Below are 5,781 nucleotides of genomic sequence, written 5' to 3'. Positions count from 1 at the left end.
ATTTTTGTATGCGGTAAAGGTGTCGCAATACGATGGTGGGTAACAATGACTGATGGGTCAGAATGACCCGAAGAGAACACGAGGGTTAAACAGGTAAAGTCTCTCCACCCAAGCAGAATACTGGATAACAGGGGCAGTTAGTGAACCTGCTGTAGGTCTGTCTCCACACATAACCAGTACAAATCAGCTTCAGTGTATAGGTTCTCATGACTGTTTCACTAGAGCAGATTTTGGATGAATGGCATAGCTAGATCTTTTCCATGTGAAATGGATGTATCAAAAGGAGAAAATTACTTAGAGCTACTTCTAAATTGCTCAAAAGTGGCAATTCAGAGGGGCAGTGGAGGGCACAGGGAGGCTTGAGCATTGGGACACTTAGCAGACCTTTTGAGTTCATGCACAAAGTTCTTAAAAAAAAGGTTTTAAACAAGATTACTACCATCTCAAGGTTCAAATAAATAATTCAAACATAATTCAATCATTCAAGTAAATATCATTGTCATACTGCTTGACAACTGCTACATGACAACTCTCCATTATGAGGATTATAGTGTTTGGATCTTTAAACATATTTTCAAACATGCTCTGAATAATGTAAACAAAGTTTAAAATAACACAAAGAATTTCAAAGTATATCCCAAGGCATATACAAGACAAACACCTTCCTAAGTGTCACCAGAGGCTTGAGTGTACAGACTATAAATATCCTACATCACCCGGTTTGCACACAGGACATTCACAACACAGCATGTATGCAAACTGTATGTTCACAACACAGAAGACAAGCTGAACATAAGGGACATGTGGGATCCAAGAAGTGACTTCTTTTTGCGTGTTTCCCATTCCCTCGTTCTCAGTGTCGGCGCTTGCTTATATCGCTCGTCCTTCACTCTAAGCCAGGGTCTGCAAACCACGCAGTGCTGCATTATTACATTTACATTTAGCAGACACTTAACCAGAGCGACTTACATTAATACATTTAGTCATTTAGCAGACACTCTTAACCAGAGCGACTTACAATAAGTACAGTGGCATGCCCCCGAGGCAAGTAGGGTGAAGTGCCTTGCCCAAGGACACAACGTCATATATTGCACGGCCAGGAATCGAACCAGCAACCTTCTGATTAATAGCCCAATTCCCTAACCGCTCAGCCACCTGACTCCCTATTATTATGGGTACTGCATGAGCCAAGGGAGCATTTGTTTCATTATTGATTCCAATGCTACTGATTTTAGTTTGTTTGGAGGCAAGGCGGAAGGGGAACACACCCTAATTGTGTTCTTGTAAATGGGCGTTCAGTTTATTGAATACTCAAATAGGATTGTTCCCAATTGGCCCAGAGGCAACAGAAAGATAGTATCAACATGGCAGGGGCTATTTCCACCCAACCGTCTCCTTATTTGCCATTGTAGAAACACAAAACAGGTATTTCCACTAGTAACTTCCCTGGGGTCTTCAGCCAACAAAATCCCCAAAGATTCAAGTGTCACAGGACTTACCCACCCTTCCTCAGCTCTCCGCCCTAAAGGCCAACTCCCTGTGCTTGGACAATTTATGTTGCATCTATCTGATTGAGCTGTTGACAGAAGGCTGAGCTGGATCTAGTGTGACTTGGCTCCATGTCCAGAGCACTCGGGCCCTGTAGTGTCAGACATCATTGCGCACATGAGGGCACACTTTTCTTCCCTTCCCATAATCACTGGCTAATGTCTCCTTGCTTTGAAAGTTGACACATTTTACCTGAAAACGTGTCCAACTTCCACATCCTTTTGCAAGGACTGGTTTATTAGGGCTTCAAAATGTCAAAATACAACAACTTTGCCATTACCAGTTAAAGTCACATATATTTTGTGCATTCCAGTAAAGAAGAGGGGGTTATGACCGGAGTTATCATCTTTATAATATAACTGCCAGAATCTTAATCAGTTAACTTTGCGCAATTTATGAAATTTTTCAACATCTAAAATATCTCAAGAATATGACAGGGATTATTCTAATATGTGTAAAGTTAGGGAACAGGCATAGAAAGTAGTTTAAAACTATAGCTTTGAAACTATTTAATGAATATTTGAAACTTTTTTATGATACAAAGACAGTTCTTTCAAAGCCAGAATATAAGTGGCCCACAATGATTCGGCGGCATGGTCTGTGGTTGAAAAATAGTAGCCTACCTTTAATTTATTATTCCTGTGTCATCGCTTTGATAATCTTGACATTCCCTTTTCACTCAAATTGATCAAATGGTTTCATCTTGCCATGGCTGGTATCTCCTGTCTCAGCTTTAAAGACAAAACAGATCAAAGATTGTCAATGTAATTTCTTTACCCAAACGACTACTGTTTATTCCAAGGAAAGACTGTGAATGATGTGAACAATAGTGAAATTAACTAATTCACTTATTTCTTATTAAAACAGTGTTGTTAGGATAAAGATTTGGTAATTTGCACATCCGGTTACTGTAATCTGGTTTGAACATAGTTTGACAACCTTACGTTTCTATATACTTTCCTTATGAAGTGATCCTTAACGGAGTGCCACTACAGTACATAATCTCTAATTCAACACACAAAATCTGATAACTGTTATTTTGTGCATATTCAGGGTTTGTGTTGGGAGTATAAGCATACAGCAGGGCAAACATAAATACTACTGATTCCAGAGGCTTTGTGCCATCATTACCTGACAGACCATCAAATAATTTCAGGCTTAGTTGAAGTATAAACATTACTGACAGTTGACAGCTGAGTGGTTCCTAGTAGACAGGCCTATGTCTTCATGAATAATTTCACCACTTCTCTCCCAGCCAGTTAGGTTCAGTCAAACTGCACAAAGAAAGCATCAGACATTTTGAAACCCCACCATTGTGCACAGAAGCTGGGCATGATATTGTAAGTAACTTGAGCCAAAAGGGATTATATGATGTTTCTAACTGCATGATAAATGATTTGACTTTCTCGTTAGTGATTTATCTTTCTCATTCGTTTGACAGATTATTTCAACAAGCCATTGCTATTGATTACTGAAAGATAATTGAGGCATGGAGGTTTGATGAGATGAGATACAGAAACGCATCTCCTGTGTTTCTGTATGTATGAGAATGCGTTGAATAAAGTTGGTCTCGGCAGAGACACAATGAAATCAATACAACACAGACTCTTCACAGAGCTATAGGGCTAACCCTTCCATCGACCAATGCCCACTCGCACACTCAATCAGATTAACTAATGAAGCGATCATCGATTGAGAGTGGAGCTGCTGGCTGACACAGGGCTTGCCATTACTTGGATCTCCACCTCCCTGGGCTATAGAAGAAATGTTAGGGTCACTGTCTTTGTCGTTACACCGCGTGTATGTCTGGGCCAACCCCCCCCCCCCCCCCCCCCCCTCTGTCAGCCTAATCATACATCTGCAGCTCTAAAGGAGCCTGTCTGGGAGAGGGACCTGTGACCCAACACATACTTGCCCTGAGGCATTGCAAGGGGCATTCCCTGTACCCCACACGTGCTGCTTTTCCACAATGGTGGCAAATTCTGGATTAGTAGAGAGATGGTAAAGGTGTACAGTATTACTAAGTTACTATTAAAATCTTGTACGTGAAAACATACTGGATCTATAAACAAATGATTCTACCTAGCATGTGAGATGGAATCCATGAATTTATACATGTATATCTTGGTGCCTAAACATTCATCCTGATAGAAATGGCAGTTCAGCTAGATGTCTCACTGGATGTCAAGAGAAGAAAACTCTTTTTCTCATCAAATGAAAGACTGTACATTTTGCTACAGCGCCTCGGATGTGACATGATGTACCAAATCATTATTCTATTCCATGGCTGTAGATTGTAAATGTTCTCCAGTGAATACAAAAAAGCATCAGATAACTCACGGAGTGTTCCTACAGTATGAGAAATGATATTTACATTTAAGTGCCCTGTGCCCATATTGCCATGTCACATTATTGGAGAGACTCGACACAATGCAAAACAGATGCATGTTGTCCATTTGTACTAGAGAACACCATGTCTCAGTAGGTATTTACTTTATTCTCAGTTGCCGTTTCTCCTTAAACCCCAGAACAAGTCTCGATATACCCCCTATTTTAGTTTAGGAAATGAAAGCCAGATTCAAGCCATTGTCACGAGTCAGTCTTGATCAATCTCAACCATGTGTAGAGGGAAGCAAACAGTCTTCGTTTTCATCCTGGGCACTCATGCATTTTACTTAGAGAAGGTGTTGCTTTGTGGTCAACTACTAATCAAAATGTATTTAGTTTCTCAAACGCTCTCAGTCAGTAGGTACCTTACATTTACATTTAGTCATTTAGCAGACGCTCTTATCCAGAGCGACAGTAATGTCCCTCTACTTAAGTACAGGGACATTCCCCCGAGGCAAGTAAGGTGAAGTGCCTTGCCCAAGGACACAACTTCATTTTTCAAGGCCAGGAATCGAACCGGCAACCTTCTTATTAATAGCCCGATTCCCTAACCGCTCAGCCATCTGACCCCCTTGGTTGCAAACAAGTTGTGAGAGGACACCTTTCTCTTGTAATGCTTCTGTTTTTGGCTGATTGATTCCAGGTCCATGGCCCTCTTATGGTTACCTCCCCAGTTCTAAAGACAAAACTGTTATTTAATCAGGCACTGACAAATAACGTTAACATGTGACTTATGGATTGGATACAGTACTTTTCTATGTCAAAGCAATTTAATTACGTAAGTAACTAAACTCAACTTTGAATTTGAATGACACAGTATACAGCAATATCAGTGCTTAACTCACTTGCATGACAACTGGAGATACTGTACATCTAATTGTGAAGCTGCTACCCTGACAAGGGATGACCCTCCTCTGGTCAAAAGGGGCCTTTATTTTAGCTACCTAAGTCCTCATGGTTTCTTGGCTGGCTCTGGCCCGAGGTCTTAAGCCCTGGTAAGCCCGTGCATTAAGCCTGACTCTATGCACTGACTAATACACCTTCACACACTACTTTGTGACGACTTGAAATCCTCACCCTTGTTTATAAATTCCTACTCCCACACAAGCCTTTACCTGAGCACGACCCTCTGGCACAGATAAGTAGGATCACAATGTATCTTTTTTTGTCCTGTACACTTTCTCACACTCCCTACAAGTAAGACATACAGACATTTTTTACATACGTAAAAAAAATGTCTGCATCCAGGTCTAAAATAACTAAACATAACATCAACTCGCACATGCATACATGAAACATAATTGGTAACAGTTTGCATCCATGTGCACGTGTTTCACAATGGTGAATCTCAAGATTAGAACATTAAAAAGAATGTTGAGTCAAGTACCTACCCTGTGACATGAGCTGAAATGGGATGTTATCTGCATACACTAAAAAATTCCTTCACCAAAATATTAGCATCACTATTCAGTGTCACATATAACACCTTCCAATAGAAAAAACACCCAAACTTCCTCCCATACTAACCGTTCAACAGCATCTATGGGTTGGAGAAAACTCTAAATGTTTGTGAAGTAAATTACTATTTTAGTGTTGCTCCATGTGAATGTTAAGAAAATTGTTGTCATTGTTGTTCGCATGAGGCACAATGTGTGTGTGTGTGTGTGTTGGTTTTTGTGTCTATGTGTGTGATATAGAAAGAAAGACAGACAGAAAGAGAGAAAGAGAGAGAAAGAGAGAGAGAAAGAGAGAGAAAGAGAGAGAAAGAGAGAGAAAGCGAGAGAAAGCGAGAAAGCGTGGTGAAGGGGGGTCGGCAAAAGACTGGGGTGGGTCCTGGGCGGAGTT

This window comes from Osmerus eperlanus, chromosome 11 (genome assembly GCF_963692335.1).
Source record: "Osmerus eperlanus chromosome 11, fOsmEpe2.1, whole genome shotgun sequence".
Taxonomy (NCBI): domain Eukaryota; kingdom Metazoa; phylum Chordata; class Actinopteri; order Osmeriformes; family Osmeridae; genus Osmerus; species Osmerus eperlanus.
Note: the sequence above shows the minus strand (reverse complement) of the source record.